The sequence below is a fragment of the Cydia pomonella genome, chromosome 25 (assembly GCF_033807575.1).
Source record: "Cydia pomonella isolate Wapato2018A chromosome 25, ilCydPomo1, whole genome shotgun sequence".
Taxonomy (NCBI): Eukaryota; Metazoa; Arthropoda; class Insecta; order Lepidoptera; family Tortricidae; genus Cydia; species Cydia pomonella.
In genome coordinates, this window is record NC_084727.1 from 1,307,252 (window position 1) to 1,321,452 (window position 14,201).

General features: G+C 36.8%; 1 long non-coding RNA gene across 1 annotated transcript; it reads right to left on the minus strand.

Annotated features, from left to right (window-relative positions):
- Positions 1 to 6,107: 6,107 nt before the first annotated feature.
- LOC133531449 (uncharacterized) lies at positions 6,108 to 11,272 on the minus strand. The gene is made up of 3 exons (XR_009801539.1): positions 10,953 to 11,272; positions 9,346 to 9,582; positions 6,108 to 6,420 (listed from the first exon to the last, which is right to left on the minus strand). It is a non-coding gene; the product is annotated as an uncharacterized LOC133531449 (long non-coding RNA).
- Between the last annotated feature and the right edge of the window lie 2,929 nt (positions 11,273 to 14,201).

The following is a 14,201-nucleotide window of genomic DNA, read 5'->3' on the forward strand; positions in this document are numbered from 1 at the left end:
ACATGCGCGTTGCCGACCTTAACCCCCTCCCACCCTCGTTGAGCTCTGGCAACCTTACTCACCGGCAGGAACACAACACTATGAGTAGGGTCTAGTGTTATTTGGCTGCGATTTTCTGTAAGGTGGAGGTACTTCCTCAGTTGGGCTCTGCTCTAGATCTGGAATGACATCCGCTGTGCTGTGCCCTACCACACAGAGCGAGATGACATTCACAATGCCCATACCTCTCTTGTGGACGTAGTTTAAGGACATACCCGGGTCCAAAGCATAAGCATAAGCGGGTACTTTGCGGGCATAAAGTGGTAAAGCGCGTATTTTTTACACGTTCATTTTACAGCTGACGGTCTTTCCACCGCGATAACCGGCTGACGGTTTTTGTTGAAACAGCATCTGAACTATCATCTAACGAAGTATCAGCCGGGAGGCGATGACGGATGATATGACGACCGGTTTGGCCTAGTGGGTAGTGACCCTGCCTACGAAGCTGATGGTCCCGGGTTCAAATCCTGGTAAGGGCATTTATTCGTGTGATGAGCATGGATATTTGTTCCTGAGTCATGGGTGTTTTCTATGTATTTAAATATTTATAAATATGTATATAATTATATATATCGTTGTCTAAGTACCCTCAACACAAGCCTTATTGAGCTTACTGTCGGACTTAGTCAATTTGTGTAATAATGTCCTATAATACTTGCTAATACTTTTATTTATGTGCTCCTGGCCCGCGGTCTATAAGCATTTTTGGCATAATATTGTTATTTTTGCGTCGGTGCTTTTTAATTTATATTTAATAGTTATTCGCTTAAGAGTTAAGTATACGACGTGCCCATACAAAAAGAAAAAAAAGTTCTTTTTCCACTCCTTAATATTTTCCTTTCTCCGTGATTTTTTAGTACGTTATTGACAATGAAAAGCTAGGTTTATAAGTTTTCTTTTTTCACAATTTGAAAATCATTTTTTTTTTTTCAAAAAAGCGAAACTTTTAAACCTAGAAATTGCTTTACATAACAATCTTTTATCACCCTAGTTTAGGGAAGCCAAAATCAAATTTCATATTGATAGTGGTTCCTAAACGAAAATAGCCATGTACATTACCTATAACCAGGGATCGGAAACCGGTATTTTTTGTATGGGAACGAAAACGGTATTTTTTCGTTCTTTGTTAATTATTTCATTTCTAATTGGGCAATCTAATAATACGAAGTCGTTATCTAAAAACACAACGGAGTCCTATATTTGTAGTATAAAATAAACCGAAATATATGTTTATTTCAAAGTTTTTCCAAAAAACCGGTTCCGATCCCTGCCTATAACACTAAAATATATTGTTCAAATTAATGACAAACACAATTAATAGCTATAGTATCAAAAAACTAAGCCTGAATTAGCCTGAGCCATTGTTCCCAGGACACTGGCCGCGTTCCCTCTCTGCACAGTGAGGCTAAGTTTTTGTGCGAAAAAAGCGCCTGCTCGTAGGTCGCCAGACACCCAAACTAGTTTAGTAGAAATAGATTATGCTGAAGCGATCAACATCAAAATCAAAGTGTGAAGTGAAATTGAGAAGTGAGAGTTAGTGGGAAACGTTTTATCCCGAAATGGAATTTCATAGAAAAATTACCGTTATTTCGTTAGGTTTGAAAAGCTATTCTTCCCTCTCAAGTGCTTTTTTTTTTTTTACGAAACTGTTATTAAATCTAAATAACTGCTTTGGGTATATTTAAACGGTATTGTATTTAAATTATATCTATAAGTGTTCATTCTAGTTTCAATTTTCTAGTATAATTGTGACATTATCGAGAAAAGGAACTGTACCTCGATTTTTAGCATTAGAATAATGGTAAACTAACAAAAACTGGAACTTAACATGAAAATTACTAAGACTCCGCTGTCCGTCCGTTTGTCTGTCTGTTCGTCTGTCTGTTTGTCTGTCTGTCATTAGGCTGTATATCTCATGAACCGTGATATCTAAACAGTTGAAATTACACAGATGATATATTTCTATTTGCCTGTATAACAACAAATACTGAAAAGTACGGAACTTCTCACTTCGGTCTTGCAAATCGGTTAATCCGAAACGATGTTACGAAACTTTTGCTATATAGGTAAAAAACTTAAGTAAGTCACCTGTTGTATGTAGTTGTGACGTGTTCGAATAGACATTTGTTTTGTTTGTGTGTGTCTTTTAAACATGTATTGTCTATTCGAACACGCCACAACTACATACAACTGTACCCCTAGTGTAAATAAATTCGATTTCGAAACGTGACGTACGCGTTTGCGTTTAGTCTCATTTTGTATGTGATTTAGAAAGAGCGCGCCAAGCGGGACGTTTTGGAAACTCAAAATCCTATACAAAATGAGACTTAACGCAAACGCGTTCGTCACGTTATGATGTCGATCAAAGTTACACTAGGGGTACTGAACCATTTTTATATTAAGTAAAATACCTTAGGAGTAGAGAAAATATAGGTATAATAAACGAAAAGATATGAGCAATGTCACGGTTACTGGTGACTTACTTAAGTTTTTTACCTATAAATACGTTTAAAACAACAAAACAAATTCATTTTATACTTTAAACTAATTAAAAGATAAACTGTACGTCAAATGCGGGTAAATGAAAACTATGGAGTGTGGATTAAAAGGAGTGAAATCTCTTATGGTAGAACTGTTGCAAAAGTGTCCACCTGTCAGCTATAAATAATAGTTCCAAATCTCTCCAGAGTAGCTAAGAACCTAGGCGTTATTGACGGAGTGAATTGCGCTGTCTATGATTTGATTTTTTGTTCCAGTACTCTAGGTATTGTAGCGCCACCTATTTAAGGTTTTTTGATGACACTTTCTGGTACATGGAGATTTCGTTCCTTATCTCCACCCTCCGTAAAGAAAACTTTTTTCACCCATGTCACTCATCCTTTTTTTTTTTAATTCAGAGACAAACTAGAGTCGGGGGCCTATATCCGTATCATTCGATACAAACCAACATGCGAGATTTGTCAAAATTGTATGCAATTGACATTTCATTTCGACCAAAAAGGCAAATTTAATTATTTATTTTTCTTTTTTATTGTTTCTCGAGCCGGCTTAACACAACCATTTGTTGTGTGGTTGGGAGGCAAGTCATGCGCTGACGCATGTCCTCAGAGTTGGTTAAGGTTGTAAACCCCAAGTGCAGATGCCGTTTGTGACGTTGTCACAGTTGAAATGGTTTAAATTCGCAGTGAATGACAGATGGTCAGCTGGCGCAATAGGGTTGTTTCCAATTTTTTGAAACGCTTGTATTACGTTCTATATTAACTAAAAGTTGCCCTAAAATTCAACTTTTATACTAAAAACAGCTTTAAATATGTTAAATTAACAAAATATATTTAGACAGATGCTTTCGCGCCCAAAACGCTCTTTGAAAATTGTGTGACGTCACAATTTACGGTTTGACACATGACTACATACACACCTAGAAGATACGAACTGTCAACTGACATTTTTCATTTGTTGTTTATCGCCTAACTGTCAACAGTGTCAATCCGAGAGTTGTGACGTCATCAGAATCTTCAATGACGTTTCGAGTTTGGTCACGTGACGTGTGCCAAAAGATATTTTAAATTCAATATTTATAAAAATATAATCATTACAGGTCCCCTAAAAGTAGTTTAACATGTTCTTATAATCCAAAAGAATTTATTGGGATACAATTCTGCCCTAAGATTTGTAGATGGAAACAACCCTATTGGTTACGTATTGGACCTGCAATCCAAAGATATGTCCCACGTTGGACAGAGTTGATCATCATTGATTTTTCATTGTGATTGACATCTGTATATACAAATTATATATTATTATATATTATAGGGGATATTATTACACAAATTGACTCCCACAGTAAGCTCAATAAGGCTTGTGTTGTGGGTACTTAGACGACGATATATATATTTTATAAATATTTATATATACTTAAATACATAGAAAAAAACCCATGACTCAGGAACAAATATCCGTGCTCATCATACAAATAAATGCCCTTGCCAGGATTTGAACCCGGGACCATCGGCTTCATAGGCAGGGTCACTAACCCACTAGGCCAGACAGGTGGTCAAAATTATAAATTGCTTATTCCTTATTTTAGGGGGGAATTTAGGGAGTTAAGGGGGATAGGCTGAATTAATTTTTTGTAATGTTAATTAAACGAGGTTTATGTATAGTTTTAGTCTTTTGAGGCACCACAATCATTGATGCAATGTTACAAAACGAATAAAATGTTGTTGTTAAGTTATTAAAATTACACATATTTAATAAATTTGCGTTTAAGAAATCTGTACGGTCTTTCTTTGCTAGTAATATTCCTAGTGTCTATTATTTAGTTTATATAAATTATAATGCTAATTATATATATATATATATATTTTGGGGGTCCTTAAACGGCTCTAACAATTTCGATGAAATTTGCGCAGCGAAAAGACGATTAGTCTGGTCCTATCTCTCTCTAATGACCTACATATAAAATATACCAAATAATTACCTATACATAGTTCCTTAGGCAAGAAAATTTACTACACAAAGATCTGTACCCCTAGTGTAAATAAATTCGATTTCGAAACGTGACGTACGCGTTTGCGTTTAGTCTCATTTTGTATGTGATTTAGAAAGAGCGCGCCAAGCGGGACGTTTTGGAAACTCAAAATCCTATACAAAATGAGACTTAACGCAAACGCGTTCGTCACGTTATGATGTCAATTAAATTTACACTAGAGGTACAGAATCTTGCGTTTTTGTCTTCACTTTACAGTAAAGTTTTCCCCTTAAGGAACCCAATTTGCACACATCTCCATCCAAAAACTCATTGTGACGGATTATCTTCATGCTATTTCTGCTGCACGTCTTATTAGCAAACTACGTACTTACCATATTTTGTTGAACAATGTGCGACAATGTTCAATGTTCATGCAGATTATGCATTCCTACAGGATCTAAAAAAAATAGTAGAGATCCGTTTAAGCCGTTTGACATATTTGGTACAAGGCTCGAAACCGGTTTATAAAATACCGGTAAATACCGGTTTATTTCGGTTTTCCTCAGAACTGTTATAAGAACGCGAACAATTTAAAAACTATATTGTAACCTAAAAACTGGTTTATTCGACGAGCGACAAAACGGCCGACCATGTACCATGTAAAACATAGACACATAGGAAGAAACAGGTTTTTATTGCTCTAAACCGGTTAATTTTACAGGAACTGCTCTAATAAAAACCGGTTTAAAAATAACGGTTTTTCGAGCGAAACCGAAATTAATAGGTTGTGTGCCAAGTTCATGATAACGGTTTAGAAATTTAACCGGTTTCCTAATTGATGGTCTAATTAGGAAAAAGTAGATGAAAACATATTTTGACAAGATTTTTTTTTCTATGGCACTAAAACTTTCCTCATCAGAACCCCTAGTGTAAATTTATTCGATAGCGTGACATGGACATGGCGTACGCATTTGCGTTAAGTCTGATTTTGTATGGGCTTTAGAAACAGCGCGCCAAGCGGGACGTTTTGGAAACTCAAAATCCCATACAAAATGAGACTTAACGCAAACGCGTTCGTCACGTTTCGCTATCGAATAAAGGGTCTAGCAAGCTAAGCTAAGAAGATTGGCCCCCGCAAGGGATTTGGTTGTAATTTGAGGTGCAGTAGTGGCAGGTCCTAAGAACACTGTATGCGTAATATCAGCCTTCGATCTTCTTTTGTTTCGGACTTATCCACGAAAATGTCAAAAAATCAAGGTAATTTTTAAACTGTTATTGCAGCTAAACCAAGCAAGCGAGAGCAACCAAATAAATTCAGAATTAAGGAGCATATAATGCATATTTTTACAGACATTAATTTCCTTGAACTTGGATGAAAAAAATAATGTCTTGAACTAATAATCTATTATTTAGTTGAGTGGCAATAAGATGAAAATGAGACGATTCTGTACTTATTTTCAAGTAAAATACTAATTGGATACAGTTACAGAGTATAAATCCAATGATTCATACTCTGTTGCGTGACGTGATTTTTCCGTCTACGGCATGAAGTATACGGGCAATGATTATATGGTATTTATAAAAGAAACCAAAGGAATAATGATATCATTATATTAGGTGTCTCAAGTTAATCGTGAAATCACATTTTTTTCACATACAAAGTGAGTAATTTTTTTTTAAATTCGGAATAGGTTGTGATGCAAATCATACACCTTAATTAGACGCATATAAAGTACGCTTGCAAATAAAGTAGAAATAATATTGTTCACAGCCCGCGCTTATAGCTTCGAGGTTGTGATACAGAACGCCGACCATACAGTATGCGTCACGTTCAGCGCCAAGCCAGCGTGTCCAACGTTCACTCTCTGGATGCCTTTTTAATGTGTACTTTATATCATCCTCAGTTCTATCTGCAATAGTTTTATTTCACGCATTTGTTTGCGACTCTTATGCAAATTCGAACCTAGTGCGTTCAAGGTACACTGTCGTCAGAATGATACCTATTTTATTATTTACTTCAATCCTTTAAAAAAAATTGGCTCCAGTCCAGTGGGACTATTTCACCAGTCTCAAGGTATTGCGAGCTTTGTACGGTTAATACGAGACAGTGTACAGTGATTTTATTATCTTCTTTAATTATAAGCTTCAGATACGACTAAAATTGTACGGTTAGTACAAGACAGTGTACGGTGATTTCATCAGCGCTTCTAAAGGGATAGCTGAACTTTACAAGTAGCACGCGGACTACCGGCCGTTGACTCCAAAATGGTGGCTAAACGCGTTTCATACAGTCTGCGAGATGTACGTTCACACATTCGACAGTTGTCTCTTGAAGTTTGTGGTGATGAGGCGAATCGTTTGTCAAATGTAGCGATTATAAACGAATTAGTCGAAACGATTTTACAGCCGATTTTTGCAACTTTGTTTCGTTTATATTATTGCTCAATCGGAATAGAAACAACCTCGGAATCTCTAGAACAGTCTGTGTGGCATAAAGCCAGTGGACTGTAAGTTTTGCTTCCTTAATTAATATGCTAACCCAAATGAAAATAGTTTGGCTTGCCGACTGCGGGTCCTGGATCAGCTGGCAGAGGCCTCTGCTGATGGTGGCTTCCTTGTATATTTATTATTATTTAGTTTTAGACCGGCAGCTGATGCTCGTACGTCCAAATCAGAGTTCACTTAGCACGGTTTTACTATTTAGATAGTTTGTAATAAAACTATACTATTTAACTGGGTTTTTATAGGAGAATATATTTTATTTCACCAGTGATTAGTTTGACACTGATTTAATTTATTTCCTTTTCATGACGTTTCGAGTCATCGGCCAGTAGCCGCACTAAATCAAATAAGTTAGCATAGCTACAAATAAGTTACAGGCGGAATACTAAACAGTCTGGAAATTTGGCAATTTACATACATACGTAAATTAAAGGCCCCCCTTTTTCGTGTCCACACCATTTGACATTTGGTCACAGCCATCTTGGAAAATGTGTACCATCCTGGAGAAATTCGTGTTTTACTCTAAATCTACGTTCTCTATGAAAATACGGTGTAAGGCAACATTAAAGCTTATTAAATTCCACACAAAATAGTCCCAGAGGGCCTTCCGCGAATCACGTTCGACGTGTTGCCTCCCTGTCACACTTACGTACAAATTTACAAGTGCGACAGAGAGGTAACACGTCAAAAGTGTTTCGCGGTAGGCCCCCTGATACCTTGGGCGTTGTCATGTGTCAAACGTGTGAATCTCACAGACTATAGCTATCGTGCATTTGGCTCGCACTTGTCAGCACATGTATTGGCGCGGACGGATAATAACCAAAGGAGTGTGACCAAAATAAGTTGGCAGCGATTTTGACAGCTCCGATAGTGCAAGTGTTATTTTAAACTCAATACTCCATATTCTATTAACATACATTGTACCTAGTTGTCAAACTTCTATGAAATTATGACGTTTACCTAACACTTGCAGACGCTGGGCTTACAAAATCGCTGCCAAGTTCTTAGTCTGACTCTAAGCAACATGAACATTTCTGACGACAGTGTACGTTGGGATTGTTCGTTGGCCTAAAATTATGACTTAAATAATTGTGAAAATATATATGAAATGAAATGAAAATCTTTATTTTCAGGCAACTGTGGCCCATATATAAATACCTTAAAACTACCATACATATCATAAAATATATCTTAAAAACTAAAACACACACTAGGGCTGCGAAAAAAGAAAAAAAAAAAAAAGAAGAATGTCATGAAAGTGAAGGAAGCGAAAGAGGTATGTCAGGATCGTAGCAAGTGGAAATCCGTGGTCTCTGCCTACCCCTTCGGGAAATAGGCGTGATTATATGTATGTATGTATGTATGTATGCATTTCGCAACCCGGCTGTGTCAGGGAGCCGGCCGGGGAATCGCCGAAACTTGACACCCTTCGGCCAAAACTCCTCCTTTGTGAAGGTCGGAACGCTCACCACAAAATAATTGAAATTCGCGTTGTGTCGAGATTCCAATTTCGCGACCCTCAGGGCGAAAATTAACAGATTTATACCCCTCCAGTTAGAGCATTGGGATACCGACAGTGATCAGTTAAATACCAGCCGAAACAAATACACTTAGTGGGTACACTGGGTACCTACACCAAACAATATTTTAGAAACCGTTAAAACCAATCTTAAGGCGAGATTTGACAGCATCAACTGTAAATAACCTTAAAAAAATAATATATAAACTACAAATAAACTTAAAGTAAAGGACTTATAAATGATTAAAACAGTATTATATTATTAGCATTATTGTATTACTAGATATTTAGGGTTATCATTCTCTCCTCCACGGGACAGGCAAAGCCTAGTGTGGAGGTCAGTAAAAACTGTATCCAAGTGAATATTTTTTGAAATAAACAATTTTTACTTTACTTTACTTTTTACTAGTAAAACGTAGCGCCTTATAGATGCCACAGTGTGCCCAGAATGCTGGCCGCATTGCCCCGTTGGGTGGCAATACTTATCCTTTGGGTAAAATACTGGCCAGCCCTCTGGTCACCTGTGGCATCTATAAGGCGCTACGTCCTTGTAAAGCCGACGCGCGCTTGACCCCCACGGCCCCAGCGTTTTGACCCCAAATGCCTCGAAAATGTAGCTACTGTCGAGGGAGGCATATCTTCGGTGTTTGAGGTTTTCGGCCGCGGACGTGGCACACCCAGCATCACCGCTGGTGCCCGGATGGTGGGACGGCGCGAGGGGGTCAACGCATGTGGCATCCCAAACCAGATAAGGCCTCTAGTTTGGGATGCCATGTATATTGGATGGCTATGTATATTATAATGTATATTTTACCTGTATAATATTCTCGAAACTTGTTGTTCTTTTTTTTATAGCCGAAAAGAATATAATCATTCTTGTCTATGACACTTTTGACATACTTCACTATGAGTTCAAACTCAAACGCGTTTTCGAAGACTATCAGTCTTGAATCCATAGATTCGCATTTTTTTCTTGCGCTCTCAAAATTTTCTTTGTAGTTCGAAACCCAGTAGCAGGCTCTCGTTTGTAAAATATATTTTGAATTAAACCCTGAAAATGGAGAACAACCGGTGACGATGATTATACTCAAATAGAACTCTGATGTAAAGGCCGTATGATAATGATTATACTCAAATAGAACTCTGATGTAAAGGCCGTATGATAATGATTATACTCAAATAGAACTCTGATGTAAAGGCCGTATGACGATGATTATACTCAAATAGAACTCTGATGTAAAGGCCGTATGACAATGATTATACTCAAATAGAACTCTGATGTAAAGGCCGTATGACAATGATTATACTCAAATAGAACTCTGATGTAAAGGCCGTATGACAATGATTATACTCAAATAGAACTCTGATGTAAAGGCCGTATGACGATGATTATACTCAAATAGAACTCTGATGTAAAGGCCGTATGACGATGATTATACTCAAATAGAACTCTGATGTAAAGGCCGTATGACAATGATTATACTCAAATAGAACTCTGATGTAAAGGCCGTATGGGCGCGATCCTTGCAAAGTTTATCAATAATTTTAATAAAAGAAGGGTTTGTGTTGACATGCCCCCCCTTACACAAAAAGAGGTTAAGCTACAACCCCCAAATATTAGACGGAGAGCTGGTAGACATTTTCATTTCATTTATTTACCACATATAAGCTAACAGTATTTCACCAACACGCTTACATGGGATACAATAAAAAACATTAAACTAAACGGAGCTCGGAGTAGATCCTTGAGGCAAGCTGAAAATTTGCCTGAAAATTCTCCTATAATACCCTAACTCAGCACTGTAACTTCTTTGCTAGTCAAAATTAAATATCTAAATAGTCGTAAAAAATATAAGCCAGACGAATTGTTAGGGTCTTTAACCTTGCCAGACGCGTGCAAAGTAATTTTTCGAAAATTCTAAAATAGGTTTTTGAGGCAGGCTGTAATTTTAACAAGTAAAAATATAATATCTAAAAAATAAACCAGACAATTCGGTCGGGACTTTCTACCCGCCAGACGATCTACAAAGTTTAAAGGTTTAAACTGTTTAAAGGTCCCTGTTTAATTTTTCGTAAGGTTTAGTTTTTCGTAAATAACTCGTAAAGGGTGGTGCATAGTAAAAAATGTTCTGTACATAAATGATCTACATAAAACCACCGCTATACTGGCCCCATTCTCGTTGCCCGTAAGGCCCGTCCTTAGATATATGTCAACACGTATTCGAGCCAATCGTGCAGTCTAACGCCACAACGCGATTGATTGATAAGTGACACCACTGAACTAGTATCATTCTTAATGCCCGCTGTAGTCCTTAGATATATGTCAATGGTTACCACGTACTTTTTAACATTTGCTGGTACGTTGTGAGTTGCAATACGTGGTCTACCATATCTGAATCATTTTTTAAACTGTGTACTCACATGGAAAGTAGTTCTGGCATATGTAGTCATATTCTGAAAAAGTAAAAAATGGTTAGTTTGGCAATGGGATAATTGTTTGTGTTTGGGTTTCCGGAGCCAAAGTTTGTAGCGTTTTTTGTGGTCTTAGCATGGGATACCTTGTTACACGCCTTAGGGCGTTTCAGACTAGCATTTCTAAAACGACTTTATAGGTGCGTATAAAACGCTAGTCTGCAACCACCCTTACTAGAGCCATAATATAAGGTAAAGAATACGCAGGCCCAGTGCATAACAAAAACAATAACGTTTAATGTTAAACATCCTTTGCATAAATACACCCCACAACGGCCTCATCATTCGTATACAAACCATTTTATTGTGCGCGCCTTACGTCCAAATTCGCACACAAACACGATAAAAGTACTTACCCCTACTTCTGATGTGTTTGTGTGCGTCCTAATATAATTTAGATGTGGGCGAAGGTGTTGGCGTGCACTTTGCAAAATGATTTACATACATACATGAATGAGTATACAATAAGAAAACACGGCACGCTTATTTTACCTCGTGGTGAGGCCGCGGACCGGTCGCAAGCGGCGCGTGGCGCGGCGAGCGGCAAATCCAGGCTATTATAATGTATGTTTGGCCTTGATTTGCCGCTCGGCGCTTACGTTCGATTCGTGGCCTAAAGGGCGGTCATGTCACCGAGCAGAGTAAAAAAATACATTTTCCTGTCACATAATGGTCACTCGCGCCCAACTCTATTGCTGTCACACTCAAGCCGTGAATATGCGAGAGTGCGACGGCAATATAATTATAAGTGAGCAACAGAGATGTATATACAAAGGAAAATATGTTTTTTTTCGGTCGGTGATTATAATATTGTATAATGTATGAGGGTGTTGTATCTGTCGGTGGCCGATCATAAAATCCGGCAGATCATGAAATTCCTATGCATATCGTGCAACATGAAAATCATAGTCTCGTTGCCTGTCCTACATATCTATTAGTTTAATGTGACTACCGTTAAAACCGGTCCGATTTTACGATCGGCTGCCAACATATCGAATATGCATGAGTCGATGAAGTACCTTAGATCTGAACGTTTATGATGGTCGTTCTTGTCTACGTGACAGCGTGATAAAACAGTGTCCGTCACTTTCAATACCAATAAAAAGTGACGGTTATTTTATCACGAGATAAAGTCATAGTAAAATTTAACCTTTCACATTACTAGGTAAGTTTATAAATACGCCTACTGTTGGATAATGAATAATACGTACTGCAATATATGTATATACACAAAAATTTAAGCTTTCACATTACTAGGTAAGTTTATATGTTACATTTTCTCTTAGTCTAGTCACAGCCATTTGTGTAAGAACCTACATTAACATTGAAATAATTAGCGTTAACATTTTGTTAAGTAATATTAGTGTTAAATCTATACAAGTTTTTTACTCCAGTGCGGATTCAAGTATTCTGACATTAGAATCTGTCAGAAAACTTTTACAAAAATGGGTACACTAGTACCATGTCATGGGCAAATTCATGCGCATCAAGTATGAGTAATAACAGAGCGCAATGTGCCCAAAATAATGACAATTACTCAATATAACTTATATGAGTACGTGATATAAAGTACGGATGAAATTTCGTTATCAGCAGATAAATAAATCTAATTAATATTTATGATCATGATGACTCTAGTATTTTCTGCGAATGATGTTTCGAATATTCACGTATTCTTATAAGTTTTACAATTTTAACGGTCAACACTTAAATAAAAACAGGTTTTTTGAGTGGTATGAAAAAGTTTAGACACGTTATACAAGGTGAAACAAACATTCACCTAGTATAAAAAATGTAATGGCAATTTTACACTTTGTCATTGCAAATGCCAAGTTAGCTTTAAAACTCTAAAACCTTCATTTTGCAGGGTGACGTTCTCATATATTCTGGAAAAAATCTGAGTCTCGATTAATACCATTATTGATTGCAATTAACAGTCTAATCCAGTCGTGGCAACTTACCTTATACACTCTTCAATACGTACGGGTGCTGATATTCCGATCGCTGCACGCTGTCGCGTCCGCTGCGATATCCGCTTCCGCCCTTGTCGTGTCCGCTCCCGCGTCTGCTGACAAGACCTACTATTATAGATCTCGCGTCAAATCGTGGTCTCTTTGGCAGTTGATTTTTATATGGAGTAAGGTACCTGCATCAAACGAACCTTACCACCTTAATTTATATTTAAATATTTTGTAGAAAAAAATAACAAGATTAAAAGTTAGGTTATTTTAGTAATATTCACTTTATTGACCGTCTGAAAAAGTACAATTAAATGACTTTCTTGTTAAATTTACTTGAATAATAACCCTTTCTCTGGTCGTTATTAAATACCTACGGTTACTAAATAAGGACCACGGCTTAATTCGAATTCTAAGACATTAATCAATCAACATATAGTCTGTCAAGCAAAGTCTGTCAGTAGCAATGTAAAGCAAACTGAAGTATGGCTACACTCAAAGAGCAAGTATTGCGCTAAGAAAAGCAGCAATGTACATCTAACCGAAACATTTTTTTTCCGCTGAGCGCGCCCTTCGTACGTCAACTCAAATTGCCGCTCGCGAAACATTTTGAAATTGTTATTATTATGGGAAGGACAATTTAAACTGGAGTAAAAACGATGTTAATCAATATGATTAGGTAACAAGTTTTTAGACGAGATCAATAAATATTTGGAAGCGGACTATGCTGGAAAAAATAATGTTTGAACCAAATCATTGCTTCCGCAGGTAGCAAATACATATTTTTTATTTATTTATACAAGGAATTCCAACAGCTTTAAAAAATACATTAAACTTTTTTGATAGTAGTACAGAGCCAATTACAGGAACTCACAAATAGAAACTGTATATATAATTACAAAGTACACACTAGATACAAAAGCACATGTGACACAAGATATTACAATATAAAATATATCAAGGTTACAATGAATAAAAAGAGAGACCAAGAAATAGATATGAGCAATAAGTAAGAACACTTATAACTTATGAAATTACACTAAGATAAACAACTTATATTCGCATTTAGATGAACAATTTTACTGGATTTTAATATATTATCAGATTTTTCGGTTGGAATTCAATATTAGTGATATATCACAATAAAATTTAATACAAATGCTTCTATAAGCAACCTTTAAAAGCAAATTAAGTAAATAGGTATAATCGAAAATTATATCACATCGAATTCCGCAGAGGT